This window comes from Pelodiscus sinensis, chromosome 3, assembly GCF_052426305.1.
Source record: "Pelodiscus sinensis isolate ZL-2025 chromosome 3, ASM5242630v1, whole genome shotgun sequence".
NCBI lineage: Eukaryota > Metazoa > Chordata > Testudines > Trionychidae > Pelodiscus > Pelodiscus sinensis.
Genome location: NC_143054.1, coordinates 63985846 through 64012612, shown reverse-complemented (window position 1 = coordinate 64012612; position 26767 = coordinate 63985846). Strand labels below are relative to the sequence as shown.

The 26767-nt window shown below is 44.0% G+C and overlaps 1 long non-coding RNA gene across 1 annotated transcript in view; it reads left to right on the top strand.

Annotated features, from left to right (window-relative positions):
* The first annotated feature begins 1193 nt into the window (after nucleotides 1–1193).
* LOC102458077 (uncharacterized) overlaps nucleotides 1194–26767 on the top strand; it is a 59180-nt gene continuing 33606 nt past the window's right edge. The window contains exons 1-2 of the long non-coding RNA XR_332734.5: nucleotides 1194–1452; nucleotides 24844–24957. This is a non-coding gene — a long non-coding RNA (uncharacterized LOC102458077). The remainder of the gene's footprint in view (nucleotides 1453–24843; nucleotides 24958–26767) is intronic.

The following is a 26767-nucleotide window of genomic DNA, read 5'->3' as shown; positions in this document are numbered from 1 at the left end:
GCTCCAAATCAGAGTTTGTGGTGAGAAGCTTCTGAACTGTTTGGCATCGCTGCTCTTGTGCGGTACAAAGAGGACATACTGTTTTGTTAAGATTTAAAAAAAACTGAATGATTCTGCAGCTCCTTGGAGGCTAACAAAAAATGTAGATGGCATCATGAGCTTTCGTGGGCACAACCCGCTGCTTTCTCCTTGCCTTGACTGCCAGTCAGGGGAAATGAAGGTAGAGAACCCTACAACAGCCTGTAAAGGGTACAGCTACACTACAGAGGAAGATCGAAGCTGCCACTGTTGATCTTCCAGGGTACGAATTAATGGGTCTAGTTAACACAGCTAATTCAAAGTGAGAGGGGCATTTCAGTCGATGCTGGTAACCCTCACAAGGAGTAAGGGAAGTCAAAGAATGAGTGTTCTTCCTTCGACTTCCTGCAGTGTAGACAGCACCAAAAGTCGAGGTGAGCTACTTCAACTATGCTATTAATGTAGCTGAAGTTGCGTATCTTAATTCGACTTTGTCCCAGTGGGTTTTGCAGGGAGTTCCTGTACCTTTATGCTCCCTAACATCTTAATGAGAATTTAAGGGCAATTCCCAGCTGTTCCCCTCATTATAGCCTAGGTTTACAGCTATGGCTTTTTTTAAAACCATTTCTATCAATGTTACTTTTAAGCCTTGGTATCAGCCAGGCACATCAAAGCTGGTGTAATGGAAGCAGTGGTCTGAATGAGCTCTTCTCTACCCTCAAGTGACAAACTGGAGGAGCAGAATATATTTGCATAGACATACCTGCTTTTAGAATCCTAGGGCTGGAAGAGACCTCAGGAGGTCATCAAGTCCAGCTCCCCTGCCCAAAGCAGGACCAACCCCAACTAAATCATCCCAGCCAGGGCTTTGTCAAGCTGGGACTTAAAAACGTCTTGGGATGGAAATTCTACCACCTTCCTTGTATAGAAGCAGGGAAAGGGAAAAAGGGGGTTTGTGTGCAGCCATCTTAGAGTTGGTAGGAATAGAGCAAGAGACAGGCTAGCCCTGAGGCCTAACAAAGCGAGAGCGAGAATTGTAAGAGATGCTTTCTTCGCCTCGCTTTAGCGATAAGGATGGAATGGTGACTCCAGCAGGAACCTTGAGATAAGGTAGCATCTGAAGGAAACTGTGTGGGCAGAGAGATAACTGTTAGCTGTTGATGTATATAATGGGAGAGTATATATACTTGTCTTATACTGCTTGTATTTTGAAGATCTGTCTAAGAAAGGGGGGCCACCCCCCACCCAGTCCGACCGCAGTCTTCCCTTGTAATTGCTGGAAATAAACTGCCTCTGACTTGTTGCTTACAAACGCAGAGTGAGGACTCGTTTTATTCCACAATTTGGTACCGTGACTTGGATGGTAATGCCCGGCTGAGACAGCAGAATTACTATGGATCGTCCCCCTTCGAGCCCCAAGGTGCAAAACAAGAGGTAAGAGACCTTTTGAAATCTCTACTAGGGTGTCGAAGGAGGACTGCCCATGGGGCTGTCTGTTCCTTTTGGGTTCACGCCATCTGAACTTATTGAATCTGCAACACGGTCAGACGTAAAGCGGTGCTGAGGAACTTTTGCTGCCCTCAAATAAGGGAAAGGTTGTATTAAGTCTGGACATAAGGAATTAAGGTTATGGTTAAAGAAGATGCATCTAGATATGGGGAATGAATGAGTATGAATGTGATGAGTGAGGAGTGAATGCCGCTGACCAGGTCTGAGACTTAAGCTGACTCCAGCCGCACGAAGGCTACCTTATGAGGGAATCCTGAACTCAAGGAGGGGTCAGCCAAACCTCGTGACCCAGCGGATATATATGAGAAATTGACTCTCCTTATTTAATGAGCTGCTGATAAGGTCTGCATCTCAAGACCCAGCAGACCCCTTCTTTGGAGTGTGTGAAAATAGTTTCTTATGAGCCTCTGAGCAGACAGGACTCCCTTGTGTAACTGAAAATGGGTGGGGGTAAGTCTAAGAATACCCCCACACTGTCAAAGGGCACCCCTGTGTACTACATGTACATGTATTATGGTCCTAGGACCTCCAGGCACACTAAAAAAGAATGCTTCTACCCCGGAGGGGGTAAGGCAGGACAATGGCCGAGCAAGAATGCCCCTAGCACATAGGACACGCAGAACAGCACACAGAAGCAGGAGAAAGCTGCCAAGCAACTCCAGGAGATTCACAAGCTCCTTGCTAGCAAATAGATAACAGCAGCCTCTCTGGCTGGAACCGCAGGCAACCCAAGGATGTTTTTTAACACATGAGTGGGGACTGGCCAGGCAAAATATTAATAAACAGCCAAAACCTTCCCTTCACACGCTGTTATGTTTGGCTTGAGGGCGTGGGAGGAGGTAAATTAAAAGCCACCCTAAGTCAACCGGTAGAAATCGAATTTGAAATTGTAATCACTGGAAGCCAAATGTGCCCTAACAAGGAGACACATTCTGCGGCATACATCTCCTTACAGAGCATAAGGGAGTGATCCACCCCAGAGCCAGCAGCATAGATCATGCCTGCTGCAGCTTGGCTGTTACGAAAAACCCTGTACTAAGAAGTTTAAAAAGTATTATTAGCTGACTTTCTTAATAAACATTTGAATTTACCCAATGAAAGGAACCAGAAGCTGTGGAGGCTAATTGAAAAGCCCACCCTTCTCACTAAATTAATAATGGACAGCACCAGTGTAATTGGAAAAAGCCATTTAGCAGGAATCAAGACAGACCATAAGAAGGAAAAAGCATGTTAAAAGAGGGTAAGCGGTTTGGAGCCCTATGGGCAAAGTAGAAGGAATAAGGAAAGCAGTAATACAGTCATTAGAAAGTTAAATTAACAGGAATGAGAATTTTTCATTTGAGGAACAAAGCAAGTGATTAAGGGTATGCAAAGGTGAAAGGTTGACTCCATGGGAGTATGGAAGGAATTAAGCAATTGTTGTAATGTGTGAGGAAAAAACCTGCTTTAAAAACAACTCCTTGTTTCTTGCAGCCTCTTTCAATAATCCAGGCAAAAGAAACAATCAATTTAAATATTTGGCTACAGACACTTTTGCTAAATCTACTAAAGGGGAAATAAGGAATCTTATTGACATTTAACTGGCTAACTTCATAAAAAAATGAAATCTATACATTGTAAATCTGCTTTGTAGGTTTCAAATGAATTGATTTTATTTAGTTTGGATAATGCCCTCTCACTTAAAATTGCAAACAGACAAAGCACAAATTGATTAGTGTTGCTTGTCCCAGGGCATTCAACCCTTAAGATTAAATTCACTCTCTAAGAAAACAAATTATTATTTTAAAAAATCCAAGCCCTAGAACTTCACTGTGTCTCTTTTCAAGGCTGAGTTGATAATACTTTTTGGCTTGCCTTCAAATCCAAAGTTGTATGTGAATGCAGGCTGCCTGGCTATTTCAAAGGAATATAAAACCCACCGTCTCCTGAAATAAATTGTCCAAATATAAACAAGATATTTATAAACAACTATTTGAAATAATAATTATTATTAACATAACACTAATAATTAAGCCTGTAACATTGTATATGATTCTTTTCAGGAAAAGAAAACCTTTTTGCTTGCTGAAATAGTAACTAGAAAACACCTTGTGCTAAGGAAAATTACTATAGCAGTAAAACCTCTCAGTTGCCACCCGTGAATAATTTGAAGCTTCACACATTAAACACCTGGTCTGTGGTACAAGAGGGAAACTGAGGCATGCCACCTTTAACTTAATAATTGAACAAAGAAATAATTCACCCAAACCCTCTGAAGCTGGTGTGCAAATTAAAAGTATATAATTGGGTAACAGCAGGCTGATCAAAAATTAGCAAGAACATCTGTAAAAGAAAAGTATTCTAAAATATAATGTGCCACCCCCACGGGGGTAGAAATGTTTTCTTTGTCTTTCAGACCATCAGAAAGCGCTGGTACCAGCTGAAGAGCAACCGAAAAAAAACCCCATGGTTCTGCTGTCATGACATAATGAGTTTGTGTTCTGTACAAGTTTGTCTTGTGTGTCTTAATTGTGGTATACGTATTGCAAATGTTGTTGTGTGTAGAAAATTGGTTTTTTTAATGAAAGAACATTTTAAGTAAAGCTAAAGCATGAGTTTAAACAAAAACAAAATTAATAACTGGGCCCAATCAATTGGCAACTCTAAACTTAGTGAAAGGATAATAGTTTGGCAATTGTTTAAGCTAGGAGAATGTTAACAATGTCTCCATAAGTGAACAAAAAGGAAGGTAACTATAAGGCTCTTCCTGCTGCAGCTCCTGCTACTCCTATGGAGCTTGGAGGAAGGGAGCAAGGAGTGCATCATGTGAAAAGGACTGGAAGTGGGGTACCAACCTCCTCCCCACTGGGTTTGCTTTGCTTTAATTGCCACATTAGAGAAATATTTAGCTTTGCAACTTGCACACCAACCATGAAAGTGGTTTGACCAGAGATAACAAGAAATCTGTAACTGAAACAACACAGGCAAGTGGGACATCAGCATATTTAAGTAAAGATGCCCACAACAATGGGGAAACTAGTAACCTCACCATTGTAATAATAGCCAATTGCCCTGCTACCTGAAGGTGAAAAATGTTTTTGGAGTGTTGCTGGGAGCACTTTACATCCTGATCACCTTTGGCGCTCCCAGGACGGCTGCCTGGTTGTGCCTAGGGTACTCTTGCCCTATTTTGCTCGTGAGCAAAGGGGGGATGATTGCTGCAGTAAAATGAGACTGGTGTACACCAGATTTTGCTTCTGTGGCCCAGCACTACTGCCAACAATGTACAATCTGCTGTTAAAGTTAGGCAGGCATCGCACCCCCCCTCTTTGGGGACCCTTTGTAAATATTCAGATTGATTTTATTCAAATATAATTATGAGTATGTATTAGTATTGGTTAATGTTTTTTCCAGTTGGGTTGAAACCTTCCCCTGCAGAAGGGCAGATGCCAAGTCTGTTGTGAAAATCCTGCTAAAAGATTTTGTACCAAGGTTTGGTATACCTGTTGGTATCAACAGTGATCGTGGTACTCATTTTTACTGGACAAATTGTAAAAGGGTTATGTGCAGCCTTGCAAATTCAACACAACCTCCACTGCCCCCACCACCCACAGTCTGCCGGGACAGTGGAGCATCAAAATGGGATTCTGAAAAGTAAACTGGCCAAGATCTGTGTAAAAACAAACTTGAAATGGCCAGATGCCCTTCCATTGGCATTAATGAGCATGAGGGCCAACCCCAAGTGGAAGACTGGACTCAGCCCTCATGAAATCCTGACAGGATGCCTGATGTGACTACCGGCAGCGCCCCCGCTGGCCCTTGCCCAAATGGACATTCATTTAATGGATGATACCATGCTTAATTACTGCCAGGCATTAATGAAATGTCTTAGGTCTCTTTATCCACAGGTAAAGGAAGCATTACCCAAGGACCCTGAGCAACCTTGTCATTGGCAAGGAGGGACTTGTGGGGTTCAATCTTGGGAATGTGGTGTTGAGTGGTAGTTTGGGTTTCTTCCAGGATCTAGGCTCTGTGCTTACGGACAGGTACCATCAGAATGTACTGCCCTCCCCAACTGGCTTTCAGATAAGGAATACCAAAAGCACCTTGATGCCACTGCCTTCACCCTCTCCTCCATATCCACTACCACCCCTTTAACATATCCAAATGTAGACAATACTATATATTCTGATGAAATCCAATAGCCAAGACCTTCACACCTTAGTGCTTTAGCTAAGTATTGTATGGAAAATTTATTCTTTAAGGTTCAGAATATCTCATATGAGTGAACAATTGAGTGGAAAACAGATGGATCAGTGGAGATAGAAGTATATGATATCGCTACAAATGAGCATGAGCCACAAGCATCTGAAATTGAGATTAGGGGATTTCCTAGTGGAGTTGACATGATGGCTTTGTTTGCAGCCATCTTAGGGTTGGTAGGAATAGAACAAGAGACAGGCTAACCCTGAGGCCTAACAAAGTGAGAGCGAGAATTGTAGGGACGCTTTCTTCACCTCGCTTTAGAGATAAGTATGAATGTTGACTCCAGCAGGAACCTTGAGATAAGGGAATTGTGTGGGCAGAGAGATAACCGTTAGCCGTTGATGTATGTAACGGGAGAGTATATATACTTGTCTTAGACTGCTTGTATTTTGAAGATTTGTCTAAGGAAGGGGGGCCACCACCACCCCCAGTTCAACCACAGTCTTCCCTTCCAATTGCTCAAAATAAACTGCCTCTGACATGTTGCTTACAAATGCAGAGTGAGGACTTGTTTTCTTCCACACTAGGTAACCCATTCCAGTACTTCACTCCCTTCCTAGTTCTTAGAACATAAGAACATAAGAATGGCCGTACTGGGTCAGACCAAAGGTCCATCTAGCCCAGTATCCTGTCTGCTGACAGTGGCCAGCACCAGGTGCCCCAGAGAGGATGTATCGAAGACAATGATCAAGCGATTTGTCTCCTGCCATCCCTCTCCAGACTCTGACAAACAGAGGCCAAGGACACCATTTTATCCCCTGGCTAATAGCCTTTTATGGACCTAACCTCTATGAAATTATCTAGCTTCTCTTTAAACTCTATTATAGTCCTAGCCTTCACAGCCTCCTCTGGCAAGGAGTTCCACAGGTTGACTACACGCTGTGTGAAGAAGAACTTTCTTTTATTAGTTTTAAACCTGCTCCCCATTAATTTCATTTGGTGTCCTCTAGTTCTTCTATTTAGGGAACTAATAAATAACTTTTCTTTATCGGCCCTCTCCACACCACTCATGGTTTTATAGACCTCTATCATATCCCCCCTCAGTCTCCTCTTTTCTAAACTGAAAAGTCCCAGTCTCTTTAACCTCTACTCATATGGGACCTGTTCCAAACCCCTAATCATTTTAGTTGCCCTTTTCTGAACCCTTTCCAAGGCCAAAATATCTTTTTTGAGGTGAGGAGACCACATCTGTACACAGTATTCAAGATGTGGGCGTACCATAGTTTTATACAGGGGCAGTAAGATATTCTGGGTCTTATTTCCTATCCCTTTCCTAATAATTCCTAGCATCCTATTTGCCTTTTTGACCGCCGGTGCACACTGCGTGGAAGTTTTCAGAGAACTGTCCACGATAACTCCAAGATCTCTTTCCTGATTTGTCGTAGCCAAATTAGCCCCCATCATACTGTACGTATAGTTGGGGTTATTTCTCCCAATGTGCATTACTTTACACTTATCCACATTAATTTTCATTTGCCATTTTGTTGCCCAATCACTCAGTTTGGTGAGATCTTCTTGGAGTCCCTCACAGTCTGCTTCTGTCTTGACTATCCTAAACAGTTTGGTATCATCTGCAAACTTTACCACCTCACTGCTTACCCCTTTCTCCAGATCATTTATGAATAAGTTTAAAAGTATTGGTCCCAGGACTGATGCTTGGAGGACACCACTAGTTACCCCTCTCCATTCTGAAAATTTACCATTTATTCCTGCCCTTTGTTTCCTGTCTTTTAACCAGTTCTCAATCCAAGAAAGGACCTTCCCTCTTATCCCATGGCCATGTAATTTACACAAGAGCCTTTGGTGAGGGACCTTGTCAAAGGCTTTCTGAAAATCCAAGTATACTGTATCTACTGGATCCCCTTTGTCCGCATGTTTATTAACCCCTTCAAAGAACTCTAATAGATTAGTAAAACAGGATTTCCCTTTACAGAAGCCATTTTGACTTTTGTCCAACAAATTATGTTCTTCTACATTAGTTCTTCCTAATATCCAACCTAGACTTCTCCCACAGTAACTTGAGACCATTGCTCCTTTTTCTGCCATCCATTACTACTGAGAACAGCCTCTCTCTATCCTCTTTGGAACCTCCCTTCAGGAAGTTGAAGGCTGCTATCAAATCTCCTTTCACTCTTCTCTTCTGCAGACTAAATAAGCCCAAATTCTTCAGCCTCTCCTCATAGATGATGTGCTCTAGCCCCCTAATCATTTTGGTTGGCCTCTGCTGGACACTCTCCAATGTATTCACATCCTTTTCGTAGGGGGCTGGTGGCAGAATTGGATGCAATACACCAAATGTGGCCTCACTAGTGCCGAATAAAGGGGAATAATCACTTCTCTGGATCTGCTGGCAATGCTCCTAACGCACCCTAATATGCCATTAGCATTCTTGGCTACAAGAGCACACTACTGACTCATATCCAGCTTCTCATCCACTGTAATCCTCAGGTCCTTTTCTGCTGAACTACTACCTAGTCAATCAGTCCCTAGCCTGTAATAATGCTTGGGATTCTTCCTCCCCAAGTGCAGGACTCTGCACTTGACCTTGTTGAACCTCAGCAGATTTCTTTTGGCCCAATCCTCTAATTTCTCTATGTCACTCTGGACCCTGTCCCTGCCCTCCAATGTATCTACCTCTCCTTCTTTTCTTAGGTGATTAGCAGACTAACCTGCTCTGCTAACATCATTAATTTTGAGTGTTTGGGGTTAAGATGCATGTTAGTCTTGTGGTAGTGCAGAGGTAATTAAGGGTTGCTATCCTGATAGTATGAGCACTAAAACTGTACTTAATGTGCCCTAATTGGAGGGGAGGGCATCACCCTAAAACCTCAACTGCTACACAGGGCACAATGGTGCCAAATGTAAGGGAAAGGGGAGTGAAAGGGCAGAGATTCCTACCTGGTATTGTAGATCTCGATCCTAGAAACCATGTGGTCCTTTCCCTCCAATATTGAAAGACAGCTCTGACTAGACTCAGTGGAGTGTCTTGGCTCTCTTTCAGTGATCACTGATACGCTGAACCTTGTCTCTGGTACAGAGACAGTGCTGTGGTGAAAAGACAGTATAGAGGGAGCAACAGAGAGGTTCCCCTCTCCATGGTGAAACCACAATGATCTGGGCTAAGTGGCAGAACCTCAGAACTCAGCATTGCAGCTAGAGGCTTTCCCTACATTGCCAAGAGATCAGCAACACTTTTGTGGTTCATGGGTACTTAAAAAAGCCTCCCCACTCAGAGACAAAAAAGTTTGACCACAGCAAGTGGCAGTGTAAATGCTCCTTTGTCCACAGGAGAGCATTCTTGCCGACAAAGCCTCTGCTGCTCATGGGGGGTGGAAATTTGTCTGCAAAAATGCCAGCATACAGCGTTTACGCTGTAGCTGTTTGTTGGTGACTTTTAGCTGCACGGCCATGTTGCTAAAAGCTGGGTATTGTAGACAAAGCCAGAGTGGCAGCAGTGCTGGTAGAGACTGCAACAAACAGTGAGTAGAGGCAGAGGTACCACTCAATCACTCACTCCCCAGGGAGAGCAGGAGGAGATGAACTCACTGTCTGACTCTGGGATATTGCTCACCGTGGACAAGGAGCAACGAGAGGGTGGACTGTAGAGGAAAGGGGAGTGTCATGTTAAAGGCAGCTGTCCAATGGACTTTCACATGGCAAGGGGAAACCTGAGGCAAAGAACACTGCCAAGCATATTGTGGGGTAGATGTTTTGCATACTTTCAAGTTAGTTTTGCAATGTTTCCCAAACTAATGCAACTTTCTTCTACTAAAAGGTCTCTTTTGCTCCACACAGACTCAGTGGCTAAGACTGGGAAAGTCTGGCCTCTTACAGGTGCCCAGGGCTTTCCCCTCCTCACTTCCCAGATTACTAGCTGGGGTATTGAACTGCTTCTGTTTTATAACTTTAAGAACCACCCTAGACATTGAACCAAGCCCTTATTGCTGCCTCTAGCATCTAGCAGAAGGTTTGCATGCAATTAATATTACTTGGATGGTCACACTAGCCTTGTGACTAGTACAGTAATGTACTTGCAAACTATCAATATTTTAATGGCAACTGTGCTATTCCTAGTTTCCTAGGGCATGTCTACACTACAGAGGAAGATCAAAGCTGCTGCTGTCCATCTTCCAGGGTTCAAATTAGTGGCTGAGTTAAGTCAGCTAATTCAAACTGAAAGGTGTGCTCCTCTCAATGCCAGTAACCTTCATTTCACAAGCAGTAAGGGAAGTTAAAGGATGAGTGGTCTTCCTTCAACTTCCTGCACTGTAGACAAGGCCAAAAGCCAAGTTAAGCTATTTCGACTTCAACTACGCTATTAACGTAGCTGAAGTCGCATAACATAATTTGACTTTAGCCCGCAGTGTAGCTGTACCCCTAATGTTTACATGTCATATCAGATTGAGATATGCTACTGAATTTTATGCCATTCATAATTTTGAAGCCTGTGTTATGGTAGGTTTCTATTTCAGGAGAGATGAATAGCTGTCTTCTAGTTGCAGCTGGGTTACTGTGTTAGAATAGTTCTCAAGTAGTGCAAGTGTACCCACACACCTAGGCTGTGTCTACACTGGCAAGTTATTCCGGAAAATCAGCCGCTTTTCCAGAAAAACTTGCCAGCTGTCTACACTGCCCGCTTGAATTTCTGGAAAAGCACTGACGATGTAATGTAAAATCATCAGTGCTTTTCCGGAAAAACTATGCTGCTCCCGTTTGGGCAAAAGTCTTTTTCCAGAAAACTGTTCCGGAAAAGGGCCAGTGTAGAGAGCACAGTAGTGTTTTCCGCAAAAAAGCCCCGATCGCGAAAATGACGATCGGGGCTTTTTTGCGGAAAAGCGCGTCTAGATTGGCCACGGACGCTTTTCCGCAAAAAGTGCTTTTGCAGAAAAGCATCCTGCCAATCTAGATGCGCTTTTCCGAAAATGCTTTTAACGGAAAACTTTTCTGTTAAAAGCATTTCCGGAAAATCATGCCAGTGTAGACGTAGCCCCTGTGTGATTACTGAGCAATGCAAGTGGTGCTTAGACTACAGCAACTGTTAAGATCAAGAGACCTTTACAGCATGGACTGGGAGCCAGCTGGCTTTTTCTGCACTATGAGTAGTTACAATGTGTGAGCTATAGCAAGTACACACAAGTCTTCACAGAAATGGGGGCCTTCCTTACTATGGTAACCCTAACTGTTAGCATTAAAACGAAAAGGCACCAAATAGCTACCAGTGGTACAATGTGTAAAATATTTCTGTTGAAACACTTCGATCACATCACTTTCTTTCATGGACATGACAGACCTTGTAGCTAGAAATGTAACAGACAGAGATGACTCTTAAGGTCACATTCACCTCTGTGGTGCCTGGGAGATCAATCTAATTTTCCTATGCCTATGACAGGAAGTAACTGTAGCATCTAAGGGTACGTCTAGACTACATGCCTCTGTCGCCAGAGGCATGTAGATTAAGCTACCAGACATAGGAAAATGAAGCGGCGATTTAAATAATCGCCGGATCAGCTGTTTGTCGGCTCAGCGCGGCAGCCATGTAAATTTAAATGAAGCGGCGATTATTTAAATTGCCGCTTCATTTTCCTATGTCTGGTAGCCTAATCTACATGACTCTGGCGACAGAGGCATGTAGTCTAGACATACATTCCACGTTAAATACGGAGTAGACTCTGCATAGTAGAGGAAACCATTGATTCTATCTAACATCCCCTTCCATTCAATCCCAAAAGTGAGAGTGAATATAGTTGAATGAAGAGTTTAATTAAGCTTAGCAGAAGAGCCATGCCTTTTTGGATGGGACTGCCAGTCCCTACCCCCAAATTTCAGGTATGCTCAGATCCATAAATTTGCTTTAGGTTCTTCTCTGATAATCCAATAAATACACATGTAACCCCCAAGGAGATTGCTTGGATTCCCGGGGTTTTGTCTGCTGGCAGCTCAGGGAGAGGCACTCTGAGTTTGCCTTGGCTCCCCCTCCCTACCAGGGCCAGAGTCTGCCCGGCAACCCACAGGGAGTGAGATGCCCCTCCCAGGGGGAAGGAGAGACCATTGTTGAGGGGAGTCTGGAGCCAGCCAGGAAAAGGGGAGGACTGAGTGTGTGGGAGCTAGTAAGCCCCAGGCCTGCATGCAGGGTTCCCCCTGAGAGCTAGCCTCTAGGGACCTGAAGGCAGGATCCCTCAGCTGGGTTTATGTCTCCACTGTTGATTCCCAGTTGTGGAGTTTGCTGGGAGGCTTCCCCAGCCAGGCGGAGTTGGCTCTCCAGCTCCCTGGGTGAGAGAGTCACTGCATGGTCAGCTGGGCTCTAGCAGCAAGTTCAGGGCTGCTGCCTGCGGTGTGGGTCTGAATGCTGGGCTGGGAGGCTGTAGTTTTGAATTTTGGTGCAGTTGTGTGGTCTGCATCTTGAGCCCTGCACCCCTTCGCGGTGAGGGGAAATTCTGGGACCGAAGCAGCCTGGTTCCTGCTTGAAGAGGACCCCTGTGAGAAGAGAGCAGCCCCTTTGCAGAGACTGAGTCATCTCTCAACCTGAGGCTCATTCATGGAGTGTGTGAGTGCACCAATTTTTAGTTAGTAAGTCAGGGAATTTGTTTGGGGATTTTATTACCTGCAGCATATTAAACTGTGGAGGGATTTACCATCTTCTCCCATTTGTGAGTCCTTTGGGCTGTACTGGACCTAGTCAGCCCCACTGCTAAACCACCGCAGAGAAGGATTGTGTGGTCAACAGTCATCAAGGGCCCCAACAAAGTACGCGTACCAACGGGACACTAACCTCACAGGTGCTGGGCACCGGTGACCCTAAAAATAGTGTTACCCTGTTCTGTTATAATTGTCTCCTGTTTAATATCATTGTGTTTATTATAGTGTATGTGTTTGTGTTATTTTCTGGGAGTCTCCAACTATCTTACAAATACGTGGGGATTATCCTGGGCTAGAATTTTCCTCCCAAGCTGCCCTGGTGACCCTGCTAGGAAGGAGTGAGGGGGGTGGAGGCACCGCCAAGTACATCAATCAGAAAGAATAAAATTGAGTAGGTGGCGGGATCCAGAAGAACCCAGACCTATCCATCCGAACCTGAAAGGAGATTGGCTTTAAAAGAAGGTAACCAGGTGGAGAGGGGGCGCTACATTGGAGGCACCGCTGGGATCCCGTCTTTTAAACTCATACCTTATATACACTCCTGCTGTCTTCCTGGGATATTAAGTAAATTCCCAGTATGGATTATCAGAAGAGGCTTATAGCTTGGTGTGAGCTGGAGGGAGCTGACCCTGAACGCCACTTTCTGCTCACTAATGTACCCACTGAGTGGGAAATTAGACAAATTGAAGATGAGATTGCTAATGTCAGAGAATGGGGAACCTGTGTGGTTCGGAGTCAGATGAAAGCACAAGGGGAAGCTACTTTATCTCTTCTTGTAGAGAGCAAGATTATACTATCTACTGTAGTGACTCCCCATGTAATTCTGCCAGATGGAGAGAAGGACGGATGGAAGGTGACCATTCAAACACAATCACATTTTCCCTCCCCATCTGCCCCACCATCTGAAACTAATGGTTTTCAGTCCAAATTGGGGAACTTCCTTATGCAGGAAGGGAAGACCATGACTGAATTAAGGACTCTTTTGGGAAGTAGTCCTGTGCCTCCTTCCAGTTCTACAGACCAAATAATTTTTGCTATGGGAAAAGCAATAGGGGAGTCCATAAAGACAGCATATGAATCAGGCCCTTACAGAAAACTGAAGTTCTTTTCAGGCATTAAACCTGTGCCTGTAGGGGAAGATGACTATGACACTTGGAGGCATCAACTAAATCAGGTGATGCAGGAATGGCAATGTAGTGAGGCTGAAAAGAGGAAACGTGTGGCAGAAAGCCTGCGAGGACCTGCAGGGAATGTAATCTGTGCATTAAAAGCCAGCAAGCCTGCTGCCACTGTTGATGACTATCTCTCGGCGATGGAGGATGCCTTTGGGAGCCTAGAGACTGGGGAAGACCTCTACTTTCAATTTCGATCCTGTTACCAACATTCAGGTGAAAAACTATCTTCCTATCTTCACAGATTGGAACCATCCCTTCAACTGTGCATCCGCCGTAAAGGCACTGAAAGGAGCAAGGAACACCGAGTACGACTAGAACAGGTCATACGAGGTGCTATTTATGATGATTTTCTAATTATGAAATTGAAACTTGCAGACCGATTGGACAGTCCTCCAGAATTCCACCAACTGCTGCGAGAAGTCCGGGAGGAGGAGGAAAAGAGAACGGTTAGAGAGAGGAATAAGATCTCAGTGAGCCAGACCGTTGGTCCTCAGAAACTGAAGGATGACCTTTGTCTGCCTACCACTGAGGACCTCCATCAACAGCTCAAAACCCTGACAGCACAGCTCACTGAATTTATGACGAGTAAGATGCCTCAGGGGTCACCTAGCGATATTCTTCCACCAATTTTGACAGAAAGGAAGTACCCTCCTTTTCACCCAGGGAGAAGGGACCCCAACAGAGAACCTGTAAAGAAAACCTTGGTGACCCTCCCAAGGAACAAGAGATTCTGCTACCGATGTGGCGAGGATGGGCACATTTCCACCCAGTGTGACAACCCAAGGAATGAAGAGAAGGTAGCGCAACGAAAAATGGAGCATACTGGGAGCCATTACAGTCAGAGCTCCACTAAGTTGTGTTATGAACAGCCTTCCTGGAGCCCATTCCCAGAAGGATTGATAGGCCCAGCAGCGGTAGTTAATGTGATGGTAGAAGGGATTCCCTGTAGGGCCCTGCTGGACAGTGGATCTCAGGTCACCATCATTACTAGAGAATTCCATCGGAAATTCCTCCCTCAAGTGAAGATCCATCCTCTAGAAGGATTGGCAATATGGGGCCTTAGCAATGCTAGTTACCCATACGATGGATATGTACTAGTGACTTTACGTTTTCCTGCAGAACTGGCTGGATGTCTCCAGGATTGTGATACTCTGGCTTTGATTTGTCCTGAGACACAAAATTCTGATGGCATTCCCATATTGATTGGAACCAACAGCAACATGTTCCAATCTTTGGCCACACTTTGTGGTCGTTTGGGCCAGAAGACCCCAGATGTGGTTCGCCCTCCATGGAGAGAACTGACCCTGGGCTCATCCACAATGCCTTCTGACCATGATAGCTCTGACGATGAATCTCTAGGGAAAGTAGTAAGAGTATCCAAAGCTGTTTTGTCCATACCCCCACATGGTGAGATTGACTTGAGGGGAAAACTTGAGAAGCACAGTAGCAGCCTTCCTCATACAGTAATGATGGAGTCCTCTGATGGAGATAACCTCCCTAGTGGTCTGATGGTTCTGAGAGGTTTATTGTCCTTACCACAGCTGGAAGAAGCTGGCATTATGGTCAGAATACGAAATGAAACCAACCATCCCATAGCCATCAGGAGAGGAATGGTATTGGCACGATTGTATAGAGTAGAGAGTGTTATGAGCCCTGCAGCTGCAGCCAGAAAGCCCTGTAAGGCATTGGATCCTGATCTTTTTAATTTTGGTGATTCTCCTGTATCTCCCAGTTGGAAAGACCGGTTAAAAAAGCAGTTAAGCGAGAGACCTAATGTGTTCTCCACTGAAGAATGGGATGTGGGGTGTGCCCTTAACGTGGAACACACCATTCGTTTGGCAGATGACAGGCCTTTCAGGGAGAGGTCCCGAAGACTGGCACCTGCAGACATTGAGGATGTGAGAAAGCATATCCAAGAACTATTGGAAGCAGGAATAATTTCTGAATCCCGTAGCCCCTATGCATCCCCCATTGTGGTGGTGCGGAAGAAAAATGGGACTGTGCGCATGTGTGTGGACTATCGCACACTGAATAAAAGGACCATCCCAGATCAATACACTGTACCTAGGGTAGATGATGCCTTAGCTTGCCTAGCAGGAAGCAGATGGTTCTCTGTCTTAGATTTACGAAGTGGCTACTACCAGATCCCGATGAGCTCTGAAGACAAAGAGAAAACAGCTTTCATTTGTCCCTTGGGATTCTACCAGTTTGAGAGGATGCCCCAAGGTATCTCGGGAGCTCCTGCTACATTCCAGCGTTTGATGGAGAAGACAGTGGGGGATATGAATTTGTTAGAAGTGCTGGTGTATTTGGATGACTTAATTGTTTTTGGGAAAACTCTGGAAGAGCATGAAGCTCGACTAATGAAAGTGTTAGACCGCCTGGACGCTAGTGGGTTGAAACTGTCACTTGATAAATGTCAATTTTGTCAGACCCGAGTAAAATATGTAGGCCATATTGTGTCAGCAGAAGGTGTGGCGACTGATCCCGAGAAGATTGAGGCATTAACCACCTGGCCTGTACCCAAAGACCTGAAAGCTTTACAATCTTTCCTAGGCTTCTGTGGATATTACCGCCGATTTGTAAAAAATTACTCCTCCATTGTGAGACCGCTCACCAATTTGACAAGGGGATACCCCCCAACGTGGAAGAGATCACCCCAACATAAGCTTGCAAGTCCTAATGAGAGGTATTTCAAGGTGAATGAACCATTTGGAGACCGTTGGACTGAGGAATGCAACAGCGCTTTCCATGCCCTTATTGAGAAACTCACCACTGCACCAGTGTTAACCTTTGCAGACCCTACCAAGCCCTATGAACTACACGTAGATGCCAGTCTTGATGGATTAGGAGCAGTTCTCTATCAGAATTATGAGAATAAATGGAAACCTGTGGCGTTTGTCAGTCGAGGGTTGACTGCCTCTGAAAGACACTATCCCGTGCACAAACTTGAGTTTTTAGCTCTCAAATGGGCTGTTGTGGACAAACTTCATGATTATCTATACGGAGCGACCTTTGTAGTAAAAACAGATAATAACCCACTTACTTATGTGCAGACCACGGCTAAACTAGATGCTACTGGTCAGCGATGGATGGCTGCCTTGGCTGCTTATGACTTTAAGCTGCAGTACCGTTCGGGTCAAACCAATGCAGACGCAGATGCATTGTCCCGTCGCCCTCATAACCCACTCGAGGAAGAGTCTGAGTGGATGGAGATACCATCTCCTGCTATTCGTGCCACCTGCAAGGCTGTAATAGGAAAAGTGCAGTCCCCTTATGTAAATGAGGAAAGATATGCTGACACACTGGGGTTGTCTGAGAAGGCTATACCTACCATTTATGCAAACCTCGTTGGGCTAAAGACTTTTGAATTGCCCCAGTTAACTCCGACTGAATTGAGAAGAGCTCAGTGGAAAGATTCAAATATTGGACCTGTGCTGGAAGCTGTAGAAAAGGGTGAAAAACCCATCTCTAAGGCTAACTTTTCCCCCGGCACAATTCTTCTCTTAAAAGAGTGGGATCGTTTAGTGATTAACAAAGGTTTGTTATTCCGGACCACCCAGACTGTAAGGGGCCATGTGCGGAAACAACTGGTCTTACCCCAAGAATACCAGGAGATGGTGTTGAAGTCTTTGCACGATGATCATGGTCACTTGGGGGTAGATAAGACTTTGGAACTGGTCAGAGATCGGTTTTATTGGCCCAAAATGACAGCATCTGTGGAAGACCACTGCAAATGGTGCTCTCGGTGTGTTAAGCGGAAGACTCTGCCAAAAAAGGCAGCGACTATGGTGAACATCGCTACAGATGCACCCATGCAATTGGTGTGCATTGACTTTTTGTCATTGGAGCCTGATAGAAAGAACCACTCCAGTATACTTGTAGTTACTGACCATTTTACAAGGTATTCCCAAGCATATCCCACAAAAGACCAAAAAGCCAGTACAGTGGCCAAAATTTTATGGGACAAATTCTTTGTACATTATGGTTTCCCGGCCCGAATCCATTCTGACCAGGGAAGAGATTTTGAAAGCAGACTAATTCGTGAACTTACAAAAACCCTGGGAATAAGGAAGTCCAGAACCACTCCTTACCATCCCCAGGGAGATCCACAACCGGAGAGATTCAACCGGACTTTGCTAAACATGTTGGGAACACTACATCCATCCCAAAAGACCAGATGGAGTGAGCATGTCAGTTACCTTGTGCATGCTTATAACTGCACTAAAAATGAGTCCACTGGGTTTTCGCCTTATTATTTAATGTTTGGCAGAGAAGCCAGGCTACCAATTGACTTATGTTTTGGGATATCCTCTGATGAAGCTAGCGAAACAACTTATCTCCAGTACATTCAGAGTCTCAGGCGTGACTTGCGGGAAGCTTACAGACTGGCCTCCCAAGCAGCCACAAAAAGCAACCTTGCTAACAAGCAGAGATATGATAGTCGGGTCCGTGAACAGGATCTGCAGGTAGGAGACAGAGTCTTAATCCGAAATCTAGGTCTCACTGGAAAACATAAATTAGCTGACCGGTGGAATGCAGACACCTACATAGTGGTTGATAAGCTACCAGACTTGCCTGTATATCGCCTTAGGATGGAAAATGGAAAAAATGTTTGTAAGACTATTCACCGAAACCATCTCTTGCCAGTGGGGCAGTTAATAGGTGAAGAGAAAAATAGTGAATGTGGTTCCTCCCGGCGACCCATTACTCGTTCAAGACTAAGGAAGAAAGTTCCTGCAGAAAGAACCCTTACTGCACAACTTGAATCTGCTGAGGAGGCAGACAGTGAGTCTTTAAACTCCTCTGGAGAAAATGATCCTCATTCACAGAGTAGCAGTGAAGAGGAATTCTTCCCCTATTATCCAATACCTCCTATGCTTCATGAACAGCTATGTGAGGTAGAAACTGTTAGAGAGGGAGAATCTGAGCCTCCTCTAGCTCAAATACTTAACCCTGAAGCTGCACCCTTTGTACCCCCTCAGTCAACAATACAGCATGAAGAGGCAAGTGGTTTACCAGCTAGGATGGTTCCACCTGTAGAGGATGTGGGAGAAGCCATGCAACCTGCAGAGAGGGAAATCATTGATTGTCCTGCAGTCATTACTGCTGAGAACCCTGAGAATGAAGAAGCTCCTGTACTTCGACGTTCAGAACGAGAGCGAAAACCTGTACAGAAACTCACCTATGATGTCCCAGGGTCCTCCACCTCTGTCCCTCTGCATTTAGTAAATAGATGGGTGCGGGTGGCCTATTATTGTTTGTGTCTGATAGTTAACAATGGAGTCTCCAAGGTTAAGTCATTTATTTAAATATAGTAAGAATGTTATTAATGTAAATTGAATAACAATTTAATGTTTAAATTAATATTGTATGTGGACACAGCAATACTTACTTATTGGATAATGATATTTATTGTCAACTAAACAATGTATACTATTACCTGATGGAAAGGACCTTGCATGTTTGTGTTGTGGTTAAATGACCCTTGCCGAGGACGGCAAGAACTTTCGCACAGGGAGAGTGTAACCCCCAAGGAGATTGCTTGGATTCCCGGGGTTTTGTCTGCTGGCAGCTCAGGGAGAGGCACTCTGAGTTTGCCTTGGCTCCCCCTCCCTACCAGGGCCAGAGTCTGCCCGGCAACCCACAGGGAGTGAGATGCCCCTCCCAGGGGGAAGGAGAGACCATTGTTGAGGGGAGTCTGGAGCCAGCCAGGAAAAGGGGAGGACTGAGTGTGTGGGAGCTAGTAAGCCCCAGGCCTGCATGCAGGGTTCCCCCTGAGAGCTAGCCTCTAGGGACCTGAAGGCAGGATCCCTCAGCTGGGTTTATGTCTCCACTGTTGATTCCCAGTTGTGGAGTTTGCTGGGAGGCTTCCCCAGCCAGGCGGAGTTGGCTCTCCAGCTCCCTGGGTGAGAGAGTCACTGCATGGTCAGCTGGGCTCTAGCAGCAAGTTCAGGGCTGCTGCCTGCGGTGTGGGTCTGAATGCTGGGCTGGGAGGCTGTAGTTTTGAATTTTGGTGCAGTTGTGTGGTCTGCATCTTGAGCCCTGCACCCCTTCGCGGTGAGGGGAAATTCTGGGACCGAAGCAGCCTGGTTCCTGCTTGAAGAGGACCCCTGTGAGAAGAGAGCAGCCCCTTTGCAGAGACTGAGTCATCTCTCAACCTGAGGCTCATTCATGGAGTGTGTGAGTGCACCAATTTTTAGTTAGTAAGTCAGGGAATTTGTTTGGGGATTTTATTACCTGCAGCATATTAAACTGTGGAGGGATTTACCATCTTCTCCCATTTGTGAGTCCTTTGGGCTGTACTGGACCTAGTCAGCCCCACTGCTAAACCACCGCAGAGAAGGATTGTGTGGTCAACAGTCATCAAGGGCCCCAACAAAGTACGCGTACCAACGGGACACTAACCTCACAGGTGCTGGGCACCGGTGACCCTAAAAATAGTGTTACCCTGTTCTGTTATAATTGTCTCCTGTTTAATATCATTGTGTTTATTATAGTGTATGTGTTTGTGTTATTTTCTGGGAGTCTCCAACTATCTTACAAATACGTGGGGATTATCCTGGGCTAGAATTTTCCTCCCAAGCTGCCCTGGTGACCCTGCTAGGAAGGAGTGAGGGGGGTGGAGGCACCGCCAAGTACATCAATCAGAAAGAATAAAATTGAGTAGGTGGCGGGATCCAGAAGAACCCAGACCTATCCATCCGAACCTGAAAGGAGATTGGCTTTAAAAGAAGGTAACCAGGTGGAGAGGGGGCGCTACACACACTTGTACCATGACAGGAAAATGTGGTTGTTCACAATGCTACCTAGACATGAGCCAAATTGTCTCTTGAGAGCAAGGGAACTTTCATGTCATTCAATCAGCTTTATAGGGATCAAGAAATAAATCTGCAAGGGTATGTCTACATTTGCCCCTAGTTCGGAGTAGGGAAGCAAATGAAGCATACAAATGAAGCGGACGGTTGCCATTTTAAAATGCCTGTAGTCTGAATTAACTCGCTGTGTGTAGACGCAGTAGTCCAATCCAAAACCCTTCTCTCAAATTAACTGTTACTCCTCATGCAAGTAACAGTTAATTCGAGGGAAGGGTTTTGGATCGGACTACCGCTTTTTCATGTGGCGAGTTAATTCGGGCTAAAGGCATTTTAAAATGGCGACCGGCCACGAATATACTAATCAAGCGCGGAATATTTAAATCCCACACTTCATTAGCAACTTTGGTATGCTTCATTTGCTTCCCTAGTCCAAACTAGGGGGCAAGTGTAGACATACCCCAAGAGAAAATCATTGACTTTTAATTTCCTTAGACTTGGCATTAATGAAGGACTCTTACTATTTCCTCCACAGTTTTGGCCTATTCATTGATCTATTTTAAAAGCCTGGGGAATGCAGAAACAATAGTTCAGGTCTTAATAAGAAATTAGTAACTAAGTTTATTTTAGTCAGATATTAGTTTCTTCTCAGAAGTTAAGGACATTTTCAAGCCAAATTCTACCATCTTTAGTGACAACGAAGAGTACCTTATTCCTGAAGTAATGCCATTACTCTCGCTGGTACTATTTGCAAAATAAGGTACCGCTCAGCATTCACAGAATGCAGGACTCTGGCTCTTAGTCTTTAGGTTCTCAATTGCCCTTTGTTACTGTGAACATGAATGCCATTTGTACATTCACCGGTTTTATCTATATAGCGTACTTGCATGCACACATAGGCATGTATACATGCAAATATTTGCATGATAGACGTGATTCAAGTCTGATATGTATGTTAATGAAAATCACTTGGTTCTTAAAGGTAGGGACATTTCACTGGCATCTGATGTCTCATCTCTTTCCCCTTATTTCCCCTTTGAGACTGAACACAATATATTCAACAATTCAGAATGATGTATTTAGTAGGAGAAGATGGTGGGAAAGAGACCCTGAGAAAATCTGAGGAAACAATGGATGAATTGCATCACAGAATACAATAAGCAGGTGGATCTCATTGTTGCCGCAGTCAGGCTAATATACTTGCATGATAATCCAACCTCAGATGGGATAAGAAGGAAGAGGAAGAGAAGAAGAATATAAGGCAGGAATTAGTCACTAATGTTTTTGTTTATTAAAATGTACATTCCCCTTTGTTCCACTCTTTTCTGACCTGCAAATAGCACAGAATTTTCAGTTAGAAAATATTCATTTGGGAAGTTCAGCATCAGCATTCTGATAATCAGTGCATCAACAGCAAATGCACACAAACAAACCCAAAAGTATACAAAATGAGCAAGTAATCTGTCCAGTCTGTCTGTACAACATCTAGCCCAATTGGGTCCCAATCCCAGTTGGGGCTTTGGAGCATCAAAGATGATAAAAATATTTGCTACTATTAATACAAGTTGGACCTCCCATGTCCAGCACCCTCGGAACCTGTGCAGTCCTGAACCAGGGAGTTTGCCAGACCAGAGGAAGTCAATCCTCCCTTGCTGGCCACCAGTCCCACTCCTGCTGCTGGCTTCCCACCCTGCCGCTGGCCCCAATCCCACTGGGGCTCTCTGGAGGTGGGGATTCCTGGTCACCAAACTCACGGCTGGCTCCTGTTTTCAGCCTCCCGGGATGTCGGGTCCAGCATCATTCTGGTCCAGCAGGACTATGGATGTTACTGGACCAGAAAGTCCTGGATTTGAGAGGTTCAACCTGTACTGACTTGCAGAAATTGAAACTCATTAGTCACAACATTTAATAATCATATTTTCCAAAATTTGCAGTAACAATTTCATGTAAGAAAAATATTTCTTGGACATTGTCACCACTAAGTCTGCAGTCTAATGCATTATAATATCAAGTCTTGCTCATATAAAACCACAACTTCAGAAAGAGAGCACTCACCATGGGATAGAAGAAAGACAAGTTTTAAAAAACTGATATGCATCTAAAATGTTATATTTTAATTTCAATGGAAGTTTTGCCTTGGAAAGGACTGAGGATTAAATTGAAAACTGGGGTCAGAAGAGACCTCAGGAGGTCATCTAGTCCAACTCCTTGCTCAAAGCAGGACCAAGATTCCACTCCCTGGCAACCCATTCCAGTTCTTCACCACCCTCCCAATGAAATAGTTTTTCCTAGTATCCAACCTAGACCTTTCCCATTGCAATCTGAGACCATGGCTTTTTGTTCTGTCATCTGCCACTACTGAGAATAGCCTGACTCCATCCTCATTTCCTTAGGCCCTTATTTATTTGTTTATCATTTTAGATTCAACCCAAGTTAACGAATTACATAACTATTCTTCACTAACCAGTCAGATTATTAGTCTTCCTTCACATGGTCAACTGGTATTTTTCCCCACACTTCGCTAATGAAACTGTGTAAAGTGTACAAATTTTGTCTGACATTGGGGAGCATCTACATTTGTCTATGGTCAGACTGAAGACTCCATTTTGAACGTGGAGCTATTGCCTCTTTGCCTCCATGTTGGATTGAAATTCCAAGAGCTAAGGGCACTGGCTAACAATGGCGTCATTAATGTGAACTGTTCCCATTCAAATGGAAGCAACTTAGGAAAATGGGATGACCGAAACCTACGGTAACCCATTTTTCTCCAATATCTCTGAAGGGGCCTGGGATCTAGAGTCACAGCATTTTCCCCAGCAGTGGAACAAAGAGACTAGATGCTGGTACAGCCCTGTGATACTGCAAAGGCTGAGAAGGAGACTCAAATCCCTAGCTAGATTGGGCCCGAGGGAGGGAGGTGGGCATGCTTTCAGAGTCCAGGGTATTTGTCTAACTTAAGAGGCAGGATTGCTAACTTGCCTGGTCAGGAGAACGGGCATCCCTAGAAGAAGGTAACTGGTTGCAATGGAGAGAAAGGTGCCATGATTTGGCAGAGAAACAATGTGCAGATGGGAGGCTCTGACCTAAGCCCAAAGGAGGTCAGGACACTGAGGCATGGAAATGTGTGTAGGTGAACTTATTTATTGTTTTGGGTGGATCTGTGTAGTTGTTGTGCTATCTAAAGAAATGAATAATTGGGCTTAGGGACCCGTTACAAAGTCTGCTAGTCTTTTGCTTTCAACTATCCTAAGGCTGCCTCAGAAAGGTTTGGTGCTCTGGGGCAGGGTATGCTTAAGGCACTAGAGAGCATGGAGGTTGGTACTGATCCTGGCAGCCACAAAGTGTGCCAGAGTGTATGTCTACATTGCAGTTACACTCATGACAGGCCTGTGCCAGCTTTTCAGGTTTACTGGGCGCAGGCTAGAGGGCTGTTTAGTTGCAGTATAGATGTTTAGACTAGGACGACAGCTCAAGATCTGGGACCCTCCCAACTCACAGGGTTATAGAGCCAAGTCTCCAGCCCAAGGGCACGTATCTATACTGCATTAAACAGCCCCTTAGCCAAAGCCTGTGTCAACTGGCATGGGCCAGCCATAGAGTTTTAATTGCATTATAGACATACACAGAGGCTACGTCTACATTGGCCCCTTTTCCGGAAGGGGCATGTTAATTTCACGAGTCGTAATAGGGAAATCCACGGGGGATTTAAATATCCCCCGCAGCATTTAAATAAAAATGTCCGCCGCTTTTTTCCGGCTTTTAGAAAAGCCGGAAAAGAGCGTCTACACTGGCCCCGATCCTCCGGAAAAAAGCCCTTTTCCGGAGGATCTTATTCCTACTTCAAATCTTACATGAGATCGTCTGTGCTTTTCTGGAAATTCAAAGTAGGAATAAGATCCTCCGGAAAAGGGCGCTTTTTCCGGAGGATCGGGGCCAGTGTAGACGCTCTTTTCCGGCTTTTTTAAAAGCCGGAAAAAAGCGGCGGACATTTTTATTTAAATGCCGCGGGGGATATTTAAATCCCCCGCGCATTTCCCTACGACGACTCATGAAATTAACATGCCCCTTCCGGAAAAGGGGCCAGTGTAGACGTAGCCCGAAATTAAATGTATTGTGAAAGGATGTAATTGAAATTGAAGAATGGCTGTGTTAAGTCTAGAAAATTAAACAAACAATGTACATCTATTTAGGGACTACAGAAGCATATGCAAATGTAGGATTCAAAACAAAAAATCCTGCATTTAGGATTTTTCTTTTTCAGAGTATTAAAGGGAATATATTGTGGGGTGTCCCCAAATTCATATAGTATCATTTCCATTATTTTAGCTATGTACATTGAGATGCATATGGGGAAAAAACTACATGCAATTAAGTTGTACCACATTCTGTATTTTAAACTGGATTTTTAAAATTAAAAGCATTTCCTCCTCCACTCTATATTTCAGTTTGGCTGGAGCTTTCCTGAGCTATTTCACCTTGGGTTCAAGAGTTAAAAGTTCTGGAAAAGAAAAAAAAATCTAGGAGAAACAAATCAGATATTACCCTACAGAATATCAAAGGTAGGATTTTTGAGGATCTATGAGGATATCTGAAGAATTGCTGTTCAAAATGTGCTTGCCACTGATTCGATATATTTTGTTTTTTTTTTTATTCCTTTTAAGTATCGTATTCCAAACTAGCACAAAATACCCTATTTGGATAAGTTTAGGAACATTACCATTCACAGGACCTGATTTTTCTACCACTTACACCAATGTAAAACATGTATAACACGATTGGCAACAATGGAATTGCTTCAGATTTACACAGCCGGAGAGAAAAATTAAGCCAAGGGAGCCTATATGCTGGCAAAGGAAAATGCTCTCACCCATACAATGAACAAATTAGAATTAAAAAGCAAAACATTAAAACTGAGAGAAGAAATGTTAAGCAAACCTCAAAACATAAGCAATAAAAGGGGAGAAAGAGTTATCTGTATTGTTCTGTATTGCAGAGCGTTATTTGCAATGAGTTCTCTGTATTGCATCATTCAGGAAGCAGGCAGCTGAGACAACAAAGTATTGCTTTGTTGGGCACCATTAAAAGCAATTATCAAGTCCCTAAAACTGAGACGCCTCTCAACATGCATTTCCAGGGAAATTTCTAATGAATTTTATGTGTGATGATTCATAAACAAAATTGGACTTTGAATAAAAACAACATGTTTAAATAAGATAAAAATGTTGACCTTAAATAATTGCTTTCCAAATTCCCCTCCCCAAATAGATCAAAGGGATAACATATGCTGACTTATAATATTGAAATATAAAAACAAGCAATTGCCAAGTGGGAACATTAAAAGAGTTGCTAGTCATATTGTTTAATCATGGGCAGTGAATGAGCACAGATGAGGTAACACTTCGGCCAAGTTTTGGATGACATAATTGTGGTTTTGCCAATTCTTTTACATACAATAGCTGATCTGCTTAAAATGATGTGATTGCTGACAAATGAATGTGATATTGTATTGCATGTTTTGAGATTAAAAGCCACACAAACGTGTAATAAAAATCCCTTTTTATGAAAAGGCCTAAGTCAGGATAACATAAAACGACATGGCCCAGATACTCCAATATTAGCAGGAAAAAAAATACAGAAGTTGGGTTCAGAAAAGGGCAACAAAAATTATTAGGGGTTTAGAACGGTTCCCATCTCAATAGAGATTAAAAAGACTGGGACTATTCATTTTAGAAAAGAGGAGACTAAGGAGGCATATGATAAAGGTCTATAAAATCTTCACTGATCTGGAAAAAGTGAATAAGGAAGTTATTTACTTATTCCCAGAATATAAGAACTAGGAGTCACCAAATGAAATTAATAGGCTGCAGATTTAAAACAAACAAAAGGAAGTTTTTCTTCACTCAGCGCACAGTCAACCTGTGGAACTCCTTGCCAGAGGGTGAAGACTAGGACTTTAACAGGATTCAAAAAAGAGCTAGATAGATTCCTGGAGATTAGGTCCATCAGTGGCTATTGGCCACGATGGGTAGGAATGGTGTCCTTATCCTCTGTTTGTCTGGAAATGTATGACAGGAGAGGGATCACGTGATGATTACCTGTTGTGTTCTCTCCCTCTGGGGCATCTGGTGTTGGCCACTGTCAGCAGACAGGATAATGGGCTAGATGGACCTTTGGTCTGACCAATATGGCTGTTCTTATGCAATGTGAAATGTACAGGTTACTTAAAACTCAAAGCGTTGATGTGTTAAAATCCAGCTGGATAAAGATTAAGTAATATGTAATGTATACAAAATGTAAATGAACAGAGCAGTGACAGTAGCCAGAACTCCAGGTGCTTTAAATTGCTGCCAGAGTGGCATGCAGTGCTCT